Raw genomic sequence first — 14,092 nt, 5'->3', positions numbered from 1 at the left:
GTTTTCAAGACAACTAGATCTTGTTGATTTGATCTGTGCTTATGCACTTCTAATTTTCATTTTCTTGTTGCATGTTTCTACTATTCTTTGCCAATATAAAACCTCTAAAATTTGGGGATTTTCATTGCTTAATTGAAGTGAAGGACTGGTACATTCTTTTTTATTTTCTTGGGAAACGGGGTTGGTGAGTTTGGGTGTGGGACTTAGAATGTTAGGGAGAGAACGAGAGAGGTCGAAGATGAGATGTTGATGGGGTTTAGGGACAGAGATGTTTGGTGTTTCTTTTTGTTTTTGTTTTTGGGGCGGGGTGGCTTCAAAAATATGAGGGACAAAATTGAAATTTTGGAGGAATTTTTTGGATGTGGGGTGGATTCATAAAATTGGAAGGTGTGTATAAAATAACCCTTATTATTATAGGTTTAAACTTCATCATTTCGGTGTTTGAGATGCTAAAGATTGATTAGACATATAAATTTTGTTTAGAGTACCATTTGTATCTAATAGGCTTAAACTTCATCATGGTACTTGTACCGTTTGTATATAATCAATGAAGTATGAATCATTTTAATATTAATTTTTTTATTGACAGTTTATTTTTTTCGTCTAGGTTGGTGGGGGAAAATAAAAATAATCGTAAACATATGTGACCCTAAAAGACGTTTTTAATTAATATAATTCCCAAAATGCAATAATAATAAATATAAATGCATTAAATATATAATAAAGCAGGGGTCTTAATAATCGCCCTTAATACTACAAAACTATTAGGGGCGGAAATAAATGCTTATTTGCCCCTATTTATTAATAGCAATGCTCTTTTAGGTGCAATTTCAATATCCGCCACTCCTAACTATTAGGTGCGGAAATCCTCAATTTTTGCCCCTATTTCTAATCAATAGGTGCAAATGTATTGGCCTCTACTTGTTCATAGTTTTGTAGTGCCTTTTGAGTTCTAATTCAAATTGGTTGCACGATATACATAGAAAAACACGCGGAGTACGTATTCTTACCAATTGTGGAGCTTCAGACAATTTCTTTTGTCATGATTAACTCTATATTGGCCACACATAAGAAAAAGGTTACCATTAACCCTTTTTAAGTCTTTTTCCAGATCCTTTGGTCTTAACAGGATCAGGTTCAAGAAAACTAATATAATCTACTATCGATTTTTTTTTGCAGGACGTTCCACATCTTTTTTGGTTGCAGGAGATTTCACATTTTCATTGCTACTACCAACCAATGGCTTAATCTTTTCATTCACAACATCAATCGCCTCACAAAAAAGTTTAATTGCCTCATCATTTAGAATGACTTTATCAATCAAATGCGAATATTGTTGAAATAATGTACCATGCCTTTCAAGTATAGATTTGTCATCAGATATCTTGACACCAGAGTTGTTTACTATAATCGAAGATTTTGCAGATTTAGTCAATCTATTCAAAATGTATTCCTCTGGTAATATTTGAAGTTGACGTATTTTATGCAAATATGCCAAAAGATGGCTGCATGGGATTCTTGAACTATCAAAATGTTTGCAGCTACATGATGCAAAATCCTTGGATTTTTCATACAAAATTTCACGAACTCTACCCTTTTCGTCTTCAATGCGCAAAACTTTAAACATGCTGCAAGTATCATTTTCACTTGTAAGCTCAATATTATAGCTGTAACTTTCCCACAATTACTCTTACAAGTCAAGGTAAGAGCTATGTGTATGAATATTGGCTATTTGCGTATCCATCTTAATATGGCATTTGAGTTTTGGCCTCTTGTTCAAGTCAATGTGATCTGCCTTCAACTCTGAATGGCATTAACGTACCAAGGCCCTATTATATTTAACCATAAACTCAATGAAGGAGTTATTCTTGGAAACATATTTATTTAGAAATGAATGTCCACTCTTAGCTCTCTGACTAGTTGAGCAATTTGCAGAAAAAAAATGATTCACATAGGTTGGAACCCAAGTAGATCGAATCCTATATATCAATTACAACCAGTCGTTACCAGATAATCCACTTTTTGAAACAACGGCCATCCATTTCACACTAAACTCCTCTCTAGTCTCTGACTCCCAAATACATGATTTCAAATCTAAATAATGATCTTTGTAGTTGATCGCATGAAGCTTGTTCGAGAACTTATCCAAAATATGCCATGTACAGAATCTGTGAAACGTGTTTGGAAAACAGTAGGAATGGGTTTTGTCATTGCCGGATCTTGATTAGTAATTATCATTTTTGAAGCATCACCTGGCATGACATTCAAAAATTCTCTAAATGACCAAATGAATGAATATGTTGTCTCGTCACTTAGAAATGCAATAGAAAAACGAACAAGGCAAATAATATATACTAAAGCCCTAAGGAAAAAAAATGTTCATAAGAACAGTGTAATGACGGTGTTGCCCCTGTTATTCTGTTTAAATTGTTCTGTCTTTTTCTTTGTTGCACAGTGAAATGACTAAAAAGCCAAGGCATATGTGTTGCTTTTATACGATAGTGCGCTGTCATCTAATGTGCGTGTCGTCTCCTATCTATTCGGTTTACCTTTTCACTACCTAATAACCCTCGTTGCCTTTTTCTCTCACTCACAGCCATTGGAAAACCCCCTCAAGCCTTCAAACCAACAAATTCAATTTCGCAATCTCTCACACCTATCCCTCGCGACTTCACTATCAAGCATTCAAGGTATGGATTGAACTCTTAATCTTCCTCGACAAATCTTTTCACTTCTTCATATGGGATATTTTGATTTTCAGAAAATTTTCTCTTCCCAGGGTTCAATTTTTTTTTTTTAATTTTTAATTTTAGGTTTTTTGTCCTAATTTTGATGATTAGATTTTGAAATATCTTTTTTCCCAAATCCACATCGATATGGGTTTGTGGTTGTTTTAAGGAAATGGAAGAAGACAATGGTGTTGGAAATGTGCCCTAAAACCAATCATATGATGATACTTACGGACATTTCAAACTAATGTAGTTTAAAGGGCAAACATTATTGTTTGAGTCATCTCATATAAATGTTATATGCTTAAACGATAAGTCCAAGGAATATGTGATTGGAAGAATGCGATCTAAAGAAGTTAGATTCATGAGACCATTCTTTCGTTGACACATCCTAAACGTTCCTGATCATAGGATTGTCAATTGGGCATTGACAGTCCGTTAAGATCAGTACGTGCTATGTCTTCTCTCAGGGAGAGTGACTAGTCTCGAGTCATTGGTGTGTGTGACATCAAGACAAGTACGTAGGTGCTCAATAGAGAATGAGTTCACTGAACACGATCAACGAAGAGTTCTCATATTCATGTCACATGAGAACTCATGGTTGGGATAATGCAAATTAGTCTTTTGACCTGAGGCATCACAGTTGTCTTGTGGTTAGGTCCTTAATCTTTGATTATGTCAACGTCACTCTATCAGGGTGTCCACGGCATCGTTGGGGTTAAGCCACTTAGCCATGGAGGCAAGTAAATGCGCAACAAGGGATCTCTAACCTTCAAACTGTTTGAGGGAGAATACTCTATGATATGATTTGGAATCTCTGGCCAGAGTATGAATGAGATGTTGGAATGTGTTCCAGATCACATTCAAGGTAATCATATAAGTACAAAGATTCACATTGGATAGTAGACATGAATAAACTATCAAACCAAACAATGTGGTCAAGAGTATTGTATTAGAGAAAGACCGTATTGCATTTGTAATCCTAAACTGAATAGGTTCTCCACCTCTTCTGATTAGCTTGGGTAACCATGATATGCTGCTAGGTGTCACTCATGGTTTGTGGAAGCCCTAAAAGTGTATTATCATTAACGGGAGAATTGAAAGTAAGTTTCAATTCACAATCGATTTGAAAGAGTTTGAATCGCCCACTGCCTCGCTAAAAAGAACCTAATGGATCGTACACCGTGTAAGGTAGAGTTTGAAGATTCAACGGAGATGAGTAAGAATAATTAAATGGTTTAATTATTTATGGCAAGGATTAATTAATATGATTATTAATCAAACGAATAAGTTCGTTGAAGACCTCGGGATAGTTTTGGACCTTAAGGCCCAATGGGCTTCGAACGTCAAGCCCATTGACTTAAGTTGTATGACAACTTAATGAATAATGATTCACAAAGGCCCAAATAGCCCAATTAATCCCCATAGGCCGGCCATTTAGAGGAGGGTAGTGAACTTGGCTTAATTGCAAGTTTGCCACTCCATTGTGAGGTGGTATAAAGACATCTTTATAGCCATTTCATCCTTAGGGTTTTCTAGGGAGTAAAGATGAGAACACAAACCTCCCTTTGCTCTCAAAGAATTCGGCTAATCTAGAGGGGAAAATCTAGCAATCTTACTTCCTCTAGGTCACTCATTTCTTCTTTCAATATACCTTGGTGTGGAGACTTAGAGGTTCTCAATTTTGGGAACTTGGAGAAACATTTTCATCCATCCAAATCCATGGATCCAAGATGCAAGGAATGAAGACCCTCTCTTTGGGTGATTAGCCTTTGCTTATGCAAAGAGGAATCTACAAAGGTATTGATTTCTCAACTCACTTTATTTTTGAGTTGAGTCTTGATTCACCTATCTACTAGGCTTTGAATTTCATGGGTAAATGTTTTGTTTTAAGTGCATACAAGCATGATTCCGCCTTTAATTGTTAATTGCATGCTATTGATGTTGCTTAAATGAACATGTTTTTCACAAATTTTCCTTCAAGTGGTATCAAGAGCCTAAGTCTAGTAGTTGGTGAATCCTTTTGGGTTTTGTAGTTCATAGTTTATGATTTGAATGTTGTAATTGTTACAAGCTTTATTCTTGCTTCTTTGAATGTAAATTTTGTTAGAAAATTTGCCATCTCAAATGTTGTAGATGTAGTTCATATGAGCATGAATAATGGAACTAAAAGTTGGTGCCAAGTGTTTTGGGAAATTCGGCCAAATCCAAAGGGTGATTTTTTGGGTTCATGTTAGGCTTGTTAAAATGGTTTTAAAGTGCTTTTTGGAACCCCTAAGTACCCTAGGATATTAACCTTCTTTTGAGTTGTGAAAATTTGAGTTTTTGATGAAAGAAAACATCCATGGAGCTATTATGAGTTTTCATGTATGTTCTTCATATTTCTTGAAGTTCTTATCAAGAACAAAAAGTTTTGAAGTTTTGATTCAAAAGTTTTATGTTTTACATAAAGTTTTGATTATTAGTTGATGGGTGATGATTATGTCAAAGATATAATTTTGATTATTAGTTAATGGGTGATGATTATGTCAAAGATATAATTTTGAATATTAGTTGATGGATGATGTTTGTTGGTAAGAAATAATTAAATGTTTTTAATTATATCAAAGGTATATTTTCTTTTCAAACCATCCCCACCATCTTTAATCTCACCCACCAAAATCCACTTACAAAATTCTTTTTATCAAAAATCTCTATGTTACTATCCTATGGCCGGCCACCCCTATAGTGGGGTGCTTTTGTGCAATTAAATAAAGTTTTGATACTTTTGTGTATTTGTATTTTGACCCAAAAGTTTGTGTTTTTGCAAAATGGCCCAAATAGAATGAGAACAAAAATTGTTTTGTCTCTTTAATGAGAATTGGATTTTCATTATATTTAGTTCCATTTAAATCAATTCTATGGATACAAAAACCAAATGAAAATGTTGCATTCAAGTTTAATTAGTTAAAGCGTTGATTAATTAAAGAAAGGGTGATTATGAACCTTAGCCTACGATAATTGAGCTATGTGAAAGGCCGTTTCAAATTTGTTTGAACCATGGGAATGTGTAGATTAAATTTTGGTTGTAATTTGATATGATCAATTGTTGTAAAAGAGCATAAGCTCTTCTTTACTTTAAAGTAATTTGATTTGATCAATTGTTGTAAAAGAGCATAAGCTCTTATTTACTTTGAAGTACTCCTTTCTTGTTTTATTCGATATGCATGAAATTGGAGTAGTTGGGTCCAACGCCCAATAAGACAACACGCCTTAATGTGATTAAACGCGTAACTAAAATCAATCTCCATCCCTAGACCGAGATTCAACACTAGGCTCGTGTTTGAATCGAATCAAAGGTTCATAGTCATCCTAAGGCCCTAAGGCAACTATATAGTTCATCAATGAATGCAAACCTTATGTTAGTAGTATCATATACTCTTGCTTTAAAAACCGTTTTAAAAGCTTAGTGGGAGTATTATATACAACTAAATCAATCAAATGGACCAATAGTTGTAATAGGATCAAAATGTTTTAATTAGATTAAAATGTATGTTTATATGTGATGAGACCTAAAACCCTCAACCAAATCAATATTAAGTTGATAAGCGAGAGATGCTTTGAATATCTCTTCGTGGCCTTCCACCGTGGTAGGCTTCAATCGTTTGTGACTTGTACACCGGCTTCACCCTATAATGGGGGAGTACAAAGTGCATGCTTACATTCAGGAGGAGTCTATACGCATATGATGAGGTGAGTGTAGACAACGAGTATGGCCAACATGATATAATTCTGAGGTTGTGCTTGAACCTCTACATAAACTAAGCATGGGAGGAATAACTTAACTAAGTGCAATGGTGCCAACATGATATAATTCTGAGGCATTCATTCTCTAGAGGCCAAACTAGATGGGTAATTACAAACGTTGTAAATGAGTAAAGCGTTATTCTCTCATCATTATTTTTGCTAACCAACATCGTATAATCGTGAGGTGGGCTTGGTAATAGTGAGCCTCCCATACCCTACTAAGAGTTTCCTCCAAAACTCTCGAATTCCGATGAGGGATATGGAATTTGCCAAAAATAGTGGGTGGTGCTATTTGATTTAAAGACCCGAATCAAATGGCTTAAAATCAATCAATTTATATTCGTTATGTATTTGTTTACCAATATATTTGCAAACGCTATCCAAAACTTGACAAAAAAAAAAAAAACCGAACGCTTTAATTTCCGGACTTAGTTCTACAATCCCATAGATTGTCTTTAATGGCTTGTAGATGTAACTAAGTAGTCTCATCCTCACAATCTTCCTATTGATAATGTATCATTGGAAGAATATGTTAGATAAGTCTAACATGAGAAGGACAACACTTTTAATGTCATAATTCTTCAAATACAAATGTTGTATGAAGAAATAAGAGTTGCTTTGAACAACCCTTAATCAACACAAACTTTAGTGCTTGTCTCTTTGTTACACGAATAAAGAACTTGAGAAGTAAGCACAAGGGCATGGACACTTTATGTGCCATGATTCTTCACTTACAAATTGTTGTATGAAGAAATGAGAGTTGCCTTGAACAACTCTTGAAAGTTTGTTATTATGTTTAGAACATAATGGTTGGTTGACAAAAATAGTCCATTTATATGGACTTATGATGATTTTAAATCATTGAGTGTTGAAGTGTTAAACCACTTAACGAGACGGAAACTAGGCAAAGACTTCACCTTTGTGTCCCTATCCTAATGGTTCACTAAGTTTATTGTAAACTATATAGTGAACAATAACCGCACGCTCTCCAAATCGTTTGATGTGTATAACACATTTGAAATGAGTTTCAAGAGAGATAGTGGGAGTTTAGGGACCATGACTATTGTAGTCAAAAGGGAAGTCAAATGAAGAAGGCAAAATAACTCCAAGGGAACAAACTTTCTTTATGAAAGGATGGACATTGGAAGGGGTATTTGCAAGAAATGTCTTGCAAGTGTCAAGAACACACCTTTCGAAGGTGTTGTAATATGTTCTTGAAATAGTTCAAAACAGTTGGTTCTTCTACTTGAATGCTTGATTCCGTATTAGTAACTATGTTTTACAATTGTTGTAAAAGTGTGCTAATAAGAAGTAGAAGATTAAATGAGAGAAGAGAAAGTACTTCACATTCCAAACGTGAATCGAATATAGATCTCTGCGAAAGCGGATTGTACTTACTTCCTCATATGAACTACCAAAGAAATTGGAAAATACTAAAGATTGTCTTTACATTCCAATTTTAAGGAACTTAAATCCGTCACTATAGTAGAGATAGATAAATGTTTTGTTTGACAAAAACATTGTTCTTTATTAATCAATAATTAGATTATTGTAATTTAATTGGTTGTCTCTATAGTAGAGATGATGTGGTAGTTTAACTGTTTAGAATACGATGATGCTTAAAACCCAAAAGGTTACAAGGTAGTGACTAATCCCAACTGAGTTGTGATACATCTAAAACATAAGTTATGAGTTGGTCATAGATGGATGCTTTGGATCGTTAGATCCGGATCCAATACCTTCTTGTTAAAATTGTATAGAGGCGAAATGTTCGAATCTTTATTCTTTTGGAAAGAAGAAAGAATCACAAAGTTGTTGAGGTTAATTCACTTAGATGTTAGTGGCACTTGTCCACAACATAATACTACTCATGTTGTATGACATTCACCGAAGATCACTCTCGGTTGGACTATAGTTTATTTTGAATAAACATAAGTCCGAATACTTTGCAAAAGGTTTCAAAGAATTCAAGAAATGTAAGTAGATGAGTAAGACGTCTAAAATATTTACCTCCTTAGATTTGATCCAAGGAAAAAGTAACACTTTAGATTAATTTCCTTGAAAAACATCAAGGAAAGTAGCATCATAAGATAATGAATTTCTCCATTAGGAGAAGAATGAACATAAATAAGATTTAGTTCGTTGGACATTATCAATTACCCATATATATATGATATATACTTCTAAGACATGTTAGTTGTAGAGATCCATCCATCATGGATCTTAGCAAGCTAGTGGGAGCCATAAACGTCTTATGAGAAAAGATCAATTGTTTGATTTCTCATAAAGATGTAAATGAATCTTTTGTTTACTAGGTTTACAAAAGATTAGTGGGAGTTGATTATATTCCTAAATTGAATATATATACATGATATATATTAATTTTGAAAATGAAAGGAATTCTTCATCGTTAAAGTTATGACTTTAAACATTCTATAATGATAGAATGTATATGGGAGACATAGTCTATATACATGGGATGGAAATCTATAATGATAGATTTCAAGATATAATTGGATTATATCAATCCCTAAAATAAACAAGAGATGCTAGGAAGTTTCTCATATGATGATAAACTTCAATTAGAATGACAATTCTAGTGAGACTAGGAAGTTGTTCTTCTCAAAGGGAATGTACCCTTTGACTCCCAAAGAAATAATGCGTAAATAGAATCCTTTATGCATACGCAGAAAGGTGATTTATGTATTTCATATTGTATGAAAACATTGATATAAGTCGTACCTAGAACGGTACAAGATGATATCAGTGCAAGCCCAGGATCAGAACCATGACAACTGTCAAGTGAGTCCTTAGGTATTTAAGAAATACTAAGGATGGATTCCTCAAGAATGAGGAAGAATTAGAGTAACGTAATGGAAGCGTAAATGTATTAGATTATGAATCCAATCCATCATAGAATATCTCTTCATTATGAATGAAGTGATAAAGAGATATCTCTTTATTATGACTAAAGAGATATTTGGGTGGAAACGTTAAAAGTAAATGACTTTAATGTGTTTCATCATGTATGCAAAATATATTGCCATATAGAAGCTTACAACATTGTTGTTTGGATGGGAAAGTTCATTCATGAACTCTTCATTCGGTTCCAACCAGAAAGTGTATGACACTAATGGGGCGATAGCTCAAGCCAGGGAATCAAGGTCTCATCAAGGTCCGAACTCAAATGAGAGACTGAACCACATGATTGAGAATCATGTATAATGGTAACGTCGTTATTCTCAAGGTTGCTTCTATGGATAACATATAAGATATCCATTGTCTAGGCCTACTACTCAGCCATTTATGAAATGAATTACAGAAGAGGTATCATCAATGATGACTAAGCTGATTGGCTCTAGTGCAAGTGGGAGATTGTTGGAAATGTGCCCTAAAACCAATCATATGATGATACTTACGGACATTTCAAACTAATGTAGTTTAAAGGGCAAACATTATTGTTTGAGCCGTCTCATATAAATGTTATATGCTTAAACGATAAGTCCAAGGAATATGTGATTGGAAGAATGCGATCTAAAGAAGTTAGATTCATGAGACCATTCTTTCGTTGACACATCCTAAACGTTCCTGATCATAGGATTGTCAATTGGGCATTGACAGTCCGTTAAGATCAGTACGTGCTATGTCTTCTCTCAGGGAGAGTGACTAGTCTCGAGTCATTGGTGTGTGTGACATCAAGACAAGTACGTAGGTGCTCAATAGAGAATGAGTTCACTGAACACGATCAACGAAGAGTTCTCATATTCATGTCACATGAGAACTCATGGTTGGGATAATGCAAATTAGTCTTTTGACCTGAGGCATCACAGTTGTCTTGTGGTTAGGTCCTTAATCTTTGATTATGTCAACGTCACTCTATCAGGGTGTCCACGGCATCGTTGGGGTTAAGCCACTTAGCCATGGAGGCAAGTAAATGCGCAACAAGGGATCTCTAACCTTCAAACTGTTTGAGGGAGAATACTCTATGATATGATTTGGAATCTCTGGCCAGAGTATGAATGAGATGTTGGAATGTGTTCCAGATCACATTCAAGGTAATCATATAAGTACAAAGATTCACATTGGATAGTAGACATGAATAAACTATCAAACCAAACAATGTGGTCAAGAGTATTGTATTAGAGAAAGACCGTATTGCATTTGTAATCCTAAACTGAATAGGTTCTCCACCTCTTCTGATTAGCTTGGGTAACCATGATATGCTGCTAGGTGTCACTCATGGTTTGTGGAAGCCCTAAAAGTGTATTATCATTAACGGGAGAATTGAAAGTAAGTTTCAATGCACAATCGATTTGAAAGAGTTTGAATCGCCCACTGCCTCGCTAAAAAGAACCTAATGGATCGTACACCGTGTAAGGTAGAGTTTGAAGATTCAACGGAGATGAGTAAGAATAATTAAATGGTTTAATTATTTATGGCAAGGATTAATTAATATGATTATTAATCAAACGAATAAGTTCGTTGAAGACCTCGGGATAGTTTTGGACCTTAAGGCCCAATGGGCTTCGAACGTCAAGCCCATTGACTTAAGTTGTATGACAACTTAATGAATAATGATTCACAAAGGCCCAAATAGCCCAATTAATCCCCATAGGCCGGCCATTTAGAAGAGGGTAGTGAACTTGGCTTAATTGCAAGTTTGCCACTCCATTGTGAGGTGGTATAAAGACATCTTTATAGTCATTTCATCCTTAGGGTTTTCTAGGGAGTAAAGATGAGAACACAAACCTCCCTTTGCTCTCAAAGAATTCGGCTAATCTAGAGGGGAAAATCTAGCAATCTTACTTCCTCTAGGTCACTCATTTCTTCTTTCAATATACCTTGGTGTGGAGACTTAGAGGTTCTCAATTTTGGGAACTTGGAGAAACCTTTTCATCCATCCAAATCCATGGATCCAAGATGCAAGGAATGAAGACCCTCTCTTTGGGTGATTAGCCTTTGCTTATGCAAAGAGGAATCTACAAAGGTATTGATTTCTCAACTCACTTTATTTTTGAGTTGAGTCTTGATTCACCTATCTACTAGGCTTTGAATTTCATGGGTAAATGTTTTGTTTTAAGTGCATACAAGCATGATTCCGCCTTTAATTGTTAATTGCATGCTATTGATGTTGCTTAAATGAACATGTTTTTCACAAATTTTCCTTCAAATGGCATCTACTTAACTCAAAGCTTTTGTTTCAATGATTAATCAGTAATAAGCAGGCGTATACAAGGTTGGAGGAATCAGTAGTTGAAGTTGAGCACTTGCCTTTGAAGGCACAAAGATGGGGTGTCTAGTAAAAGATCACCTCACCTCACTTTTTTTTTTTTTTTTTGTTTAAATTTGGTTTTATTTTCTGATTTGTATTTTCAAATTGAAAAAAGTTTGATGCTTTATGTGTTTAAGTAGGCGTGTGATTTTTTTTCAAGTCATATCTTAAGCGATTAGTTTTTGTACACGGTTTGAGTTAGTAAACATAATGACAGGAAGAAGACTATGGTTTGGATAAAACATGTTAATTTGCAGTCTTTTGTTAAGATCATCTGTATTTATAGTGTTCTAAAAAGATTATTTGTGTTCCTATTCTTTGCTAGAATGTTTTTGCATAAATTTTCATACATTTCTACACATTTATTCTAATCCCATGTATATTTGCTTGCAGTTTTGTTGCGGAATGAAGATAGATCCTATCTGAAGTTTATTAACTTTTCAGTCTAATAAGAAGATCAAAGTCCCGAGTATGCCGAATTTGGAGACCTAAAGCTATAGGAAAGGATAATACGTTTGGCGGTCTTCAATGTATATTGATTGATGAAATGGTAAGAATTTTGTTTTTTTTAGGTTTTTAATTTTGATAATACCATGATCCAAGAATTTATCAATAATGTTGACCTAAATAAGAAATGTCATCACTCTGTCTTAAAAACATCTTCCTGGTCATCATTGCCAATGCTTGAATTAGATAGGAAGGAAGGCCTACTAGATTTCTCTTTAGATCTCATATCACCAAAATAACTTTACACCAGTGTTGCTCGACTGTCTCTTCACACTCACTTCACCTATAGGATTGGATTTGGAAGGTCTACTTGATTTATCATCTGATCTCATATTACACAAATAAGGTGTTCATTCCAGTTTGCACCTAACTTACATACACATTAGTGTTGCTAGACTGTCTTTTCATTCTGATTTCACTTACAAAGTCATGATTTTATTAACTGTTGTATGATATTTTTTGACTTTAAATGATGCACTGTTCATATTTATCTTCCTAATTTTTTTTAAATTTATTTTTAATCATGTAGAAAGATGCAATTCAAGCCTCTGCAAAAGAAATGGATTAAGAGGACATTGCTCCAAAGATTAAATCTAATCATGTTTATGAGATCACACACTTTTGTTCTAGTCGTTGTATACCGACCTACAAAATTGTCCCCCATGACGCACAAGTGTGCTTCAATACAAAAACAAATTTTGAAAAGTTACCAGGTGTTCATCTACACATTCCCTCACATTGGTTTTACTTACTTGATTATTCTTAACTGTCTTCTCATATTGATTGACATGATATTCTCACAGGTAATTGTACATATATATATATATATATTAGTTTAGTATCAATTTGTCAATATCTTTTTAAGCATTTTGAGATATGACTACAATCTTTGGACAAATTTTGAGAAGTTCTGGGACGCATCACTGCAATAAAACATTTGGAGGACAAAATGATCGGTATGAGAGAATCGAGAAGATATGCGAAGTTAAGTTGCAAAATATCAAGTAAACAATATATCAAGACATCTAAATTTCTTAAAATTGGTGCACATCTTATTCAAAATACTAATTTTTTGTCTTAATATCCATTCACTTAGGAAAGAAAATGTTAACCTGATGTTGTGGGGAGACACTAGAAAGACCTTTGATTTCGAAGCTTTGGAACCCTTGACACCACCAGTTTTGGATGTTTTTACAAGCCTTAAGGTTAAACGATTCAAAGGTATGAAATTTTCTGTTCTATTTTCAATTGTTCATATTTATTGTATAAAATAATGATTTAATTCCTCATTTATAAACAACCAGAAAACATTGTGTTGAACAACAGTATTTCCACAATGATTTTCATTAATCCAGCATTCCTGAGACAGCCCCTTACTTCATTTCCTAAGTTTCAAATAATATTAAATATTTTTTTCATGTTGAAATTGAGTATGAGGGAAAAAAATATGGATATACCTGTTTGCTAATGATATGTATATAAATATGAAATTGTTCTTTCAAGTAAGCACATCTGAAAATACAACGTTTATATATTTATTTTTAGTTTACATGTTTCTAAAATTAAAAAGCCTATGATCTAGCTTTTTTAGTGTAACTCTGACCAAATACTTCGCTACAACTACCTAAAATTGTACGTTACAATCTAGTAGACGTATTGTAAACTTATGCAAGCTATGTGCAAACTTGGCAAGGTTTGTCAGGTTGACCAGAATTGTTTAAAAAAGGATGATACTGCACATTGTTGTTGTTGCTGTACAGTAGATGAAGTTGAATTTGTTTCCCTTTAAGGTCAAAAT

The 14,092-nt window shown here is 34.2% G+C and overlaps 1 long non-coding RNA gene across 1 annotated transcript; it reads left to right on the top strand.

Moving 5' to 3' along the window:
• Positions 1-2,579: 2,579 nt before the first annotated feature.
• On the top strand, positions 2,580-13,106 carry LOC103942021. The gene is made up of 3 exons (XR_666564.3): positions 2,580-2,690; positions 12,181-12,337; positions 12,824-13,106. It is a non-coding gene; the product is annotated as an uncharacterized LOC103942021 (long non-coding RNA).
• Positions 13,107-14,092: the final 986 nt, after the last annotated feature.

Source organism: the organism of the source record quoted next, unplaced genomic scaffold (genome assembly GCF_019419815.1).
Source record: "Pyrus x bretschneideri cultivar Hongxiangsu unplaced genomic scaffold, Pyrus_bretschneideri_v1 Contig20, whole genome shotgun sequence".
Lineage (NCBI taxonomy): Eukaryota > Viridiplantae > Streptophyta > Magnoliopsida > Rosales > Rosaceae > Pyrus > Pyrus x bretschneideri.
The sequence above is the reverse complement of the archived record's forward strand: the minus strand, read 5'-3'. Positions and strand labels throughout refer to the sequence as shown.